General features: G+C 46.0%; 1 long non-coding RNA gene across 1 annotated transcript; it reads left to right on the top strand.

Annotated features, from left to right (window-relative positions):
* Positions 1 to 10,922: 10,922 nt before the first annotated feature.
* LOC119327481 lies at positions 10,923 to 11,779 on the top strand. The gene is made up of 3 exons (XR_005158546.1): positions 10,923 to 11,015; positions 11,125 to 11,231; positions 11,325 to 11,779. It is a non-coding gene; the product is annotated as an uncharacterized LOC119327481 (long non-coding RNA).
* Positions 11,780 to 11,983: the final 204 nt, after the last annotated feature.

Below are 11,983 nucleotides of genomic sequence, written 5' to 3'. Positions count from 1 at the left end.
GTCACCTCGTCCTTTGCCAGTGCTCGCTTATTCCGTAGTCCCTGTTTCGAGTTGCAAATATTAGCAACAGAACCAGTATCAAATACCCAGGTGCTACTGCGAGCTCTAGTAAGGTACACATCAATAACATGTATATCACATATACCTTTGTTCACCTTGCCATCCTTCTTATCCGCCAAATACTTGGGGCAGTTCCGTTTCCAGTGACCAGTCTGCTTGCAGTAGAAGCACTCAGTTTCAAGCTTAGGTCCAGACTTGGGTTTCTTCTCTTGAGCAGCAACTTGCTTGCCGTTCTTCTTGAAGTTCCCCTTCTTCTTCCCTTTTCCCTTTTTCTTGAAACTAGTGGTTTTGTTAACCATCAACAATTGATGCTCCTTCTTGATTTCTACCTCCGCAGCTTTCAGCATTGCGAAGAGCTCGGGAATAGTCTTGTTCATCCCTTGCATATTATAGTTCATCACGAAGCTCTTGTAGCTTGGTGGCAGTGATTGGAGAATTCTGTCGATGACGCAATCATCCGGAAGATTAACTCCCAATTGAATCAAGTGATTATTATACCCAGACATTTTGAGTATATGCTCACTGACAGAACTGTTCTCCTCCATCTTGCAGCTATAGAACTTATTGGAGACTTCATATCTCTCAATCCGGGCATTTGCTTGAAATATTAACTTCAACTCCTGGAACATCTCATATGCTCCATGACGTTCAAAACGTCGTTGAAGTCCCGATTCTAAGCCGTAAAGCATGGCACACTGAACTATCGAGTAGTCATCAGCTTTGCTCTGCCAGACGTTCATAACATCTGGCGTTGCTCCAGCAGCAGGCCTGGCACCCAGCGGTGCTTCCAGGACATAATTCTTCTGTGCAGCAATGAGGATAATCCTCAAGTTACGGACCCAGTCCGTGTAATTGCGACCATCATCTTTCAACTTTGCTTTCTCAAGGAACGCATTAAAATTCAACGGAACAACAGCACGAGCCATCTATCTACAATCAACATAAACAAGCAAGATACTATCAGGTACTAAGTTCATGATAAATTTAAGTTCAATTAATCATATTACTTAAGAACTCCCACTTAGATAGACATCCCTCTAATCTTCTAAGTGATTACGTGATCCAAATCAACTAAACCATGACCGATCATCACGTGAGATGGAGTAGTTTTCAATGGTGAACATTGTTTATGTTGATCATATCTACTATATGATTCACGCTCGACCTTTCGGTCTCCGTGTTCCGAGGCCATATCTGCATATGCTAGGCTCGTCAAGTTTAACCTGAGTATTCTGCGTGTGCAAAAACTGGCTTGCACCCGTTGTAGATGGACGTAGAGCTTATCACACCCGATCATCACGTGGTGTCTGGGCACGACGAACTTTGGCAACGGTGCATACTCAGGGAGAACACTTCTTGATAATTTAGTGAGAGATCATCTTATAATGCTACCGTCAATCAAAGCAAGATAAGATGCATAAAAAGATAAACATCACATGCAATCAATATAAGTGATATGATATGGCCATCATCATCTTGTGCTTGTGATCTCCATCTCCGAAGCACCGTCATGATCACCATCATCACCGGCGCGACACCTTGATCTCCATCGTAGCATCGTTGTCGTCTTGCCAATCTTATGCTTTCACGACTATCACTACCGTTTAGTAATAAAGTAAAGCATTACATCGCGATTGCATTGCATACAATAAAGCGACAACCATATGGCTCCTGCCAGTTGCCGATAACTTGGTTACAAAACATGATCATCTCATACAATAAAATTCAGCATCATGCCTTGACCATATCACATCACAACATGCCCTGCAAAAACAAGTTAGACGTCCTCTACTTTGTTGTTGCATGTTTTACGTGGCTGCTACGGGCTTAAGTAAGAACCAATCTCACCTACGCATCAAAACCACAACGATAGTTTTTCAAATAGACTCCGTTTTAACCTTCGCAAGGACCGGGCGTAGCCATACTTGGTTCAACTAAAGTTGGAGAGGCAGTCGCCCGCAAGCCATCTCTGTGCAAAGCACGTCGAGGGAACCGGTCTCGCGTAAGCGTACGCGTAAGGTTGGTCCGGGTCGTCTCGTCCAACAATACCGCTGAACCAAAATATGACATGCTGGTAGGCAGTATGACTTGTATCGTCCACAACTCACTTGTGTTCTACTCGTGCATATAACATCAACATCATTAACCTGGCTCGGATGCCACTGTTGGGTTTCGTAGTAATTTCAAAAAATTTCCTACGCGCACACAGGATCATGTGATGCATAGCAACGAGAGGAGAGTGTTGTCTACGTACCCAACGCAGACCGACTGCGGAAGCAATGACACGACGTAGAGGAAGTAGTCGTACGTCTTCACGATCCAACCGATCAAGCACCGAAACTACGGCACCTCCGAGTTCGAGCACACGTTCAGCTTGATGACGATCCCCGGACTCCGATCCAGCAAAGTGTCGGGGAAGAGTTTCGTCAGCACGACGGCGTGGTGACGATCTTGATGAACTACAGCAGCAGGGCTTCGCCTAAACTCCGCTACAGTATTATCGAGGAATATGGTGGCAGGGGGCACCGCACACGGCTAAGGAATAGATCACGTGGATCAACTTGTGTCAACTTGTGTGTTTAGAGGTGCCCCTGCCTCCTTATATAAAGGAGGAGAGGAGGGGAGGCTGGCCGGCCAAGGGGGGAGGCGCAGGAGAGTCCTACTCCCTCTCGGAGTAGGATTCCCCCTCCAATCCTAGTCCAACTAGGATTCCTCGGAGGGGAAAAGAGGAGGAGGGGGCCGGCCACCTCTCCTAGTCCTAATAGGACTAGGGGAAGGGGGGGGGGGGCGCAGCCCATCTAGGGCAGCCCCTTCTCTTTTCCACTAAGGCCCACTATGGCCCAAATAGCTCCCGGGGGGTTCCGGTAACCCTCTCGGTATTCCGGTAAAATCCCGATTTCACCCGGAACACTTCCGATATCCAAATATAGGCTTCCAATATATCAATCTTTACGTCTCGACCATTTCGAGACTCCTCGTCATGTCCGTGATCACATCCGGGACTCCGAACAACCTTCGGTACATCAAAATGCATAAACTCATAATATAACTGTCATCGTAACCTTAAGCGTGCGGACCCTACGGGTTCGAGAACAATGTAGACATGACCGAGACACGTCTCCGGTCAATAACCAATAGCGGGACCTGGATGTCCATATTGGCTCCTACATATTCTACGAAGATCTTTATCGGTCAGACCGCATAACAACATACGTTGTTCCCTTTGTCATCGGTATGTTACTTGCCCGAGATTCGATCGTCGGTATCCAATACCTAGTTCAATCTCGTTACCAGCAAGTCTCTTTACTCGTTCCGTAATACATCATCTCACAACTAACATATTAGTTGTAATGCTTGCAAGGCTTATGTGATGTGTATTACCGAGAGGGCCCAGAGATACCTCTCCGACAATCGGAGTGACAAATCCTAATCTCGAAATACGCCAACCCAACATCGACCATTGGAGACACCTGTAGTACTCCTTTATAATCACCCAGTTACGTTGTGACGTTTGGTAGTACCCAAAGTGTTCCTCCGGTAAACGGGAGTTGCATAATCTCATAGTTATAGGAACATGTATAAGTCATGAAGAAAGCAATAGCAACATACTAAACGATCGGGTGCTAAGCTAATGGAATGGGTCATGTCAATCAGATCATTCTACTAATGATGTGACCTCGTTAATCAAATAACAACTCATTGTTCATGGTTAGGAAACATAACCATCTTTGATTAACGAGCTAGTCAAGTAGAGGCATACTAGTGACACTTTGTTTGTCTATGTATTCACACATGTATTATGTTTCCGGTAAATACAATTCTAGCATGAATAATAAACATTTATCATGATTATAAGGAAATAAATAATAACTTTATTATTGCCTCTAGGGCATATTTCCTTCATTTGCCACCATTGTCTTCCCTCTTCTCATACGGGCATTCCGCAACAAAATGACTCACGTTGTCGTAATTGTAGCAAGTCCTTACACGTTGCTGGCCCCTTGTGCCACTCGAGTTGTTTTTGCTAAAATTGGGCCTCGAGTTTTTCTTGCTCCAAAATTGCCTTGAAGCAAGTGCCATGTGTTCATGATATGCATACTTCATATCTTCGGGGTTGCTCTCCTCTTCTTCCTCTTCTTCTTCTTCCACGGTGAGCTTGGCCTTCAATGCAAGGTTAGGCTTCTTTGCCCGTTGAGAACGGAGCACCGCATTGTCGGCGGTCTTGTCCAAAATGTTCATGGCCACAAACTCATCCAACACTTCGCTTGAGGTTAAAGTGTGGAAGTCCGGTCTTTGACGAATGACGGAGGACATGGTCTTGTGGTAGGGCATCATTGCCTTGAGGAATTTGCACTTGATCCAATTGTCATCCGTGTCCTTGCTCTCGTGATCTCGTAGTGAGACCGCGAGTTTGGTTACTCTCCGATAAAGCTCACGAGGTTCTTCATCTTCCTTCATTGCAAACTCATCGGCCTCATCTTGTACCACTTCATAGTTGGAGCGTTGAATGCTTGCGCTTCCCCGGTAGAGAGACACGACACAATGCCATGCATCTTTGGCCAAGGCGAAGGGACGAAGATGAGGTAGGTCTTCGGGTGGAATTGCATCTTGAATGATGAAGAGAGCATTCTCATTGAATTGATTGTCCGCGGCTTCTCGAGGAGTGAAGTTGCTTGGATCATATGGATAGAAACCTTCTTTAATGATTCTCCAAAGGTCAGTGTTCACATGATTTAAATGACGTTTAAAGCGGTAAATCCAAGAATTAAAATCCTCATTTTGCACAATCTTAGGGGGAGGACCGGCATGATTCAAATGAGTGGAAGGAACCGGTCCACCATAAACAAGTGGTGGTTCCACATGGGCAAAGATGCCGGTGCCATTCTTGCCACTAGATGAAGGAGCCTTTTCACTACTAGCTTCCCCCTTGTTGGGGATAGCATCCGACACCTTGTTGGTGGGATCACCCACTTTCAACGATGCGGTGGATAGTTTAAGCCCCTCAAGAAATTTAGTAAACATGCTTTCAACTTCGGTCGTCATGGAGGTTTTCAATGTCTCCAAGGCCACATTGAACTCCTCACGAGAGACCAAAGTTCCCCCATCTCCCGTAGACGAGATCGGATTCACACCAGAGTGTTCCTCCACACCGTCTACGGTATCAACCATACTCTTTGGACGGTAAAGTCCTTAATAAAGAGATGAGGCTCTGATACCAATTGAAATGATCGATATGGTTGACTAGAGGGGGGGGTGAATAGGCAACTACCAATTTTTAGCTTTTCTTTACCAAATGAAAGTTTGCATCAAAGTAGGTTGTCTAGATGTGCAACTAGGTGAGCAACCTATATGATGCAATAACAACAAGCATACAAGCAAGCAAGGGGAGAAACACTAAAGAGCTTGCACAAGTAAAGGTAAGAGATAACCAAGAGTGGATCCGGTGAAGACGAGGATGTGTTACCGAAGTTCCTTCCTTTTGAGGGGAAGTACGTCTCCGTTGGAGCGATGTGGAGGCACAATGCTCCCCAAGAAGCCACTAGGGCCACCGTGTTCTCCTCACGCCCTCACACAATGCGAGATGCCGTGATTCCACTATTGGTGCCCTTGAAGGCGGCGACCGAACCTTTACAAACAAGGTTGGGGCAATCTCCACAACTTAATCGGAGGCTCCCAACAAGACCACGAAGCTTCACCACAATGGAATATGGCTCCGAGGTGACCTCAACCGTCTAGGGTGCTCAAACACCCAAGAGTAACAAGATCCGCCAGGGATGAGTGGGGGAATCAAAAATCCCTTGGTGGAAGTGTAGATCGGAGCCTTCTCAACCACTCCCGAGCAAATCAACAAATTTGATTGGCTAGAGAGATAGATCGGGCGGAAATGAAGCTTGGAGTATTTAATGGAGCTTGAGCAATAAATGGAGCTTGGGGGAGGAAGAGGTAGGTGAGAAGGAAGAAGGGGACTCCCTTTTATAGTGGGGGCAACAATCCCGTTGCCCCCCACCAACCAGCCCCGCACAGGGCGGTACTACCGCTAAGAGGGGGCGGTACTACCGCCAGGACAGCGGTACTGCCGCCCCAGCCAGCGGTACTGCCGCGCTGAGGAGACTAGTAGGGAACAGATCCAACTGCGGTACTACCGCGATGGTAGGGCGGTACTACCGCTCCAGGAATGGTACTACCGCCACTACAACCGTGACTAGTGCCGCAAAACCTGACACAAGAAAAAAACCTCTCGAATCGAGGCGGTAGGAGCCAGACTGCCCAACGGTACTACGGCAGTGGGGTCAAGGGCGGTAGTACCGCTGTGGAGCGGTATTGCCGCTTGTGACCCTTCGGCCATAGTACCGTAGGCAGTGCGGTACTACCGCTGGGGAGAGAGAGAGAGGGAGAAGGGATCTCTCAAAGAAGCTGAGGACCAGGCGGAGGTGCCAGGCCCCCAGCGGTACTACTATTGTGGAGCCACGGCGGTACTACCGCTGCGGAGCGGGACTGCCGCTTGTGGCTTCTTAGCGGTACTACCGCTGGGTGCGCGGTACTGCCGCTTAGACCCAGACAGGACAAGGAAGAGAGGAGAGATCTTTTCAATGGATAGGAAAAGCTCGGAGGGTGAGAAGCTGATGTGTACGTGATGATTCCACCCATGCAAAATCCCAGCGGATCCCCTCTTGATAGTACGGTGCCCTCTACGCAACTAGTCCACTGAGAAAGAAACGAAAGAGCTACACCGTCTTGAAATACACTCCGAGGGGAAGAAGGCGTCTCGTGCCAGGGGAGAATCTGTGAATTATTCAAAGCACAAGATTAGTCCGCAAACATGTTGTCATCAATCACCAAAACTACATTGAGAGAGATATGCCGTAACAATGGTCTTAGGACCATGGAGGTGCGGTCGATCCCTACCCTTCCCGGTGGAAGGGCTCCTGCTCCATTTTTATGTGTTTTTTTAATTTGTTTAGGATTTGTGTCTTGCTCAAGAAGGTGAGGAGGCAATGGCTCCTAAAGACGGAATAAGTTTCTTCTCATCTAGCACCCGTCCCGGTGGTGCGTCTAGCATCGTGAGATCTGTGTGGATGTGTGTTTCTAACGGATCTCATGAGATTCTGTCGGTGTTTGTCTTTGGTGGATCTGCTTGGACCCGATCTTCGTGTGTCTGCGTTCGAGTGTTTGCAGGTTGGATACTTTCGATCTACGCTTCGCTTCATTGGCGACGACTGTTGTTCGGGTGTGTTGGTCATTTTAAGCCTTAGCACGACGGTTTCTCGACTATCTACTACAACAAAGTTACCCGACTACGATACGGGAGGGGCCATGAAGGTGACGCGCCTTCGACTCCCTCCAATGCTTATAGTTATTACTAGGTGGTCTACAAGCATGCCTGTAATTTATTTATATTACTACTAATGTTCTTTGTGCTGTCATGATATTTAATGAATAAATTGGACTTTTCCCCTCAAATAAGAAATACTCCCACCATTATGTTTACTGCGCCTATAAGATTTGTCTGAAGTTAAACAATACGAAGTCATTATCATTAGATGCATCCTGAATTTAATTTGCATACTATATAACTTTAGTGCTCCCTCCAATCCATTTTGAGTACAAAGCTGTATTAAAGCAGCGAATTAATATGGGTTGGAGCAAGTATTGTACATGTTGATATTTTTTTATATAAATATGTTTAAATTTTATGAAGTTTGACTTCGGACAATTCTTATATGCAGAGTAAAAGAGACCTCAGGGAGTATTAGTACTCTTTCTTTTTCATAATGTAGCCTTTAAAAAAAAGGGCAGGATTCATAATGTAGTTTTATAAACTTGGTTAGAGTCTATGCGCATTACATTATAAAACAGAGCAATCAATATAAACATAGTACAGATGCCATGGCCCGCAAGAATTTGGGAGGACATGCGCACGCATGTTTGAAAGAGAAAAGCCGAGCAGGGCGATCAGCGTTGCTTCTCGTTCTTTGCTTGGGACTTTTGTGAAGTGACCAGAGACCATCGTGCAGAGAAGACGCGTGCACACCGCCAATACTCCCTTCAGTCTTTTTTTAGTCTGCATATAAGTTTTGTTACTTTGACCGAATGTATAGAAAAAAGTATTAGCATTTACGATACCAAATCAATTTTGTTAAATTCATTACGAAATGTAGTTTCATGGGATATATATTTGGTATGGTAGATATTGATATTTTTTAATATATATTTGGTCAAACTTTGCAAAGTTTGACTTGACCCAAATCTAATATGCAGAGTAAAAAGGACCGGAGGGAGTAGTACTGTACTGGACTGGCTACTTATGTCGCTCGTTTGCAAGTTAGTGGTTTCCGTTTTCGGCAAGCTGTAATGGCTACTCAAGGCGGCTAAATTTTGTGTTTTGACCCTTTTTTCAAACCTATTCGAGATCTGATCTTAGTTTAATTTTTTTTTCAAGATTTGATCCTTTTGTTATCGTCAGGGACCATAGCGGTAGGGTATAACAGCTTACCACGAAGGACCCTGGCGGTAGGGTTGCATGCCCTACCGTCAAAAACCTCCTAAGTATTGAACATAATGTATGCTTGTGCCTGTTTGGCGGTAGCGATGTTTTCAACCGCCAAAGTCCCTGGCGGTAGGCTGTTAGACCCTACCGCCATGGACTCTGGCGATAGCAAAAGGGTCAGATCTTTAATTTTTTTTAATCTAGGATCAGATCTCGAATAGGTTTTAGAAAAAGGTCAAAACACGAAATTTTGCCACTCAAGGCCACAAGCTTTTCTCTGTGTCAGCCGAGGAGAGTCGCTCTGTCCTTTCAAGCTTTTTCAGTTCAAGCACAAGTGCGCGATGCCTTTCTCACTGTGTAGGCGTCAGGCGTGCATGCTCTTCGTGTGTGTGGATTGGACCGATGGCCGTAGGACATGTACGGATGTCAAAAAAAAAGAACACGGCCAGTCGAGGCCGCCAGTCGATCCTGCACGCACACCGTCCTGGGATGGTATGGCGTATGGTACCGGTTCGCCTGACCAGTCAATCAACCGTCTTGCATGCATGTGCATTTTATCTTTTCATTGTGCATACGGATGCTTCATTTCCCCCCATGAATCAACAAACATGTCTGTTTGGTCAGTCAATCCATGTGTTGTGCTCCCTTTGTAAAGAAAAAAAAAATCTGATTTGAAACATAGTATCATCCGTGCATACATATCTCTACTCCTAATGGAGCAGTTGGTAGGATTGCGTCCACGGTTATTATTCGTCTGGTTTATTTTCGTCCGGTTTATTTTCGTCTTTCCTTCCACCATCCCATGTACCGAAAGCCAAACGGATCAGAACTTTCCATGTGGACACAAATTATTTAGTAATGTCTTTATGGGAGAGAATCAATCACGGTTAATCTCTAATCAATATTTAAAAATCAAATCTAAATTAATTAACTTACCATAAGTCGGTCAATCACTGATTAATCTTTCCATACGTAGTCAAATTACATCAAAGGAAATGTTTCGATTATAGCAGTACCCTGCTACAAACCGAGCGAGTCGGGCTTTCACCCCGCACCGCACGACTCTTCTCTCCCCCTCGCCGCCTCCCGCCTCGGGCCGCTCGCCGTTCGTCTTCCCGAGGGACGCAGCCGCACCACCGCGCTCAGCTGCTCCCTCACCTTCCTCGCCGTCCTCACCCGTAGGACGCCGCCGCACCTCTCCTCTGCATCACCCTGTTGGCGGGATCCAGGTCACGGGGCTGATGACCTCATCATCTCTGACGGCGGATTTGGTCGTCGGCGAGGAGGCCGAGCCTCATGCTTCGGCCACAGCCACCCCGACCTCGTTGTATGTTCACCTCCTCATCCACCCCCTTCCCTGTCCAATTTTGCTTTATTTTGGTTCGTCTTTCATCCCGTCCAAACCGGACTTTTTACCTTACGATGCTCGCCTCCTATGTTTCTGCATTAACCAACACGGCGTCGCGTGATCATGGAGCAGCAGGGTTGAGAGGATGGGTCTCAGTGACTGGCGGATGGCGTTCGTCGTGTGAGCGAAAATAGTGTGTAACTCATGGAGTGCAAGCTGTTGTGCGGCTACATGGCGATGCTCGACTGTAGCGTTGAGACGTAGAGCACGTGCGCCATGATGTCGTGCTTCACCATCGCTTCCCCTAGCTTTCTCTCAAGGCATCATGGTCTCGATGGGTTGGGGCTCGCCTCCCGCACTCCTTTTTGTCGTGTACAAAAACCAAGGTGACCCCTAGGTACTCTCAACGCTTGGTCTAGAAATCCCTCGAATTCGTTGCCCAAGCCGAGTGTTGTGATCTGACGGTCGGTCATCGTGCAGGTGTCGAATTATTGAGGGAGGCTTCAGATCATCCTGGGCATGGAGATGAGGCTGGCCATTAAGGATGTGGGTGAAGGTCACGTCGTTTCTTCTCCTGCCTCCAATATCCACTGCTGATATTTTGAGTTCTTTGATCTGAGAAAGAACCATGGGAACGTAAGGTTTTTAACCCAACATGATTTAATTACCCTTTTCACTTTTGTATTTTATAAGTACATAAGCATTCAGTTCTTCTATCCTTTGTACGAGGATGCAATTCACTCCAAACATGTAAACAGTGTCACATCTTACAGAAGCTTCTAATTATTTACAATGAGTATGGTACATAAACCAATGTGCTTGGGCTGTGCTTTGTGTTTCTGTCATGCCTTGTCTTTAGAAGGCACCGTGATGAATGCTAATTTAATAGAGGAGAATCAAGCAAGCGATGTGCAATGATTTTAATGACCATATTCTACACTTAATGATGATTGATAGTCGATTTATGGTTTCTCCCACTTTAGTAAGAAAGATGTGGTGTACAGAATCTTGCAAAAATGGAGGATATGGATTTGGGGCGCGCGCGAACTGTCCCGACAACGGCGGTGCTGCCTACCAACACCATGTGCAAGACTGCCTGACTTGTCCTCTATCTTAATGGTAAGTTTCTCTCCTTTTCTATCTCGTGGTCTCCTTGATTTGTCTTTCGAGAAAGGATTGAAAGTAGTTTGGGTGGTTCAATTAATTCAATGCCCAACAATATCATTAGTTGTCAGCAAGAAGTTACTCCAAATTCCATCGCCTAACAATATCATCAGTTGTAAGAAGTTAGGAGTTTGGTACGTACCCCGGTGCAAGAGACCATGGATGCAAAAGGTACTTCTGCTAGAGTAAGATTAGATAGTCAAATTGTAGACAAACAGCAGTGTGCATTGGCATTGCAACTTCTGACATGGGATATTTGTGTAGTCAGATAATTAGGAACCTGGACTACAAGGGCAAATGGGAGGCACCTTTCATCGACATTCAGCCCAGGGAACCTCAACTTTCCCACTGTTGTACATTCATACTACTGTCCATGTATCGCTTCTGCTCAACTATAATACACGGAAACATGAAAGCTCATGTTTTTCCCTTGTTTGTGCAGAGTACAAGGATGATTCCTACATCTATGCATTGATATGCTGAACCACATTGGCATTGAGCCAAGCCAGGTTAGTGCTTCAAAAATTCTGAAAAAATCTGTGAAATGTTGTTGACACTTTGTTAAGTATTTGGTTTAACTATGTATATTTGATTCTTATCCTATGAAGCATAATTAAAGTGTTGACTCTGTTTGACATTTTGATGTATTACATCTAATTAGTAGCATTTGACTTTTGTTTCATTTTAGATGTCTGATGTAGACAACTAAGGCAATGGCTATTGCATTGTAGGACGAGAAGGTCCAACGCGGTGGCGGCGGGTACATACCCAACGCGGCGACCCGTGGGCGCACCGGTTCTAGGGGCTTGAGAGCTGGGGCCGGCATCCAAGCGGTGAACATGGATGGTGGCGTGTGGAAGTGGGCGGTGGTGGGCAGGGAACAATGTGGCCCTGTCGGCGTCCTCTTTGTTTAGCTTGACATG

Source organism: Triticum dicoccoides, chromosome 1A (genome assembly GCF_002162155.2).
Source record: "Triticum dicoccoides isolate Atlit2015 ecotype Zavitan chromosome 1A, WEW_v2.0, whole genome shotgun sequence".
NCBI classification, from domain to species: domain Eukaryota; kingdom Viridiplantae; phylum Streptophyta; class Magnoliopsida; order Poales; family Poaceae; genus Triticum; species Triticum dicoccoides.
The sequence above is the reverse complement of the archived record's forward strand: the minus strand, read 5'-3'. Positions and strand labels throughout refer to the sequence as shown.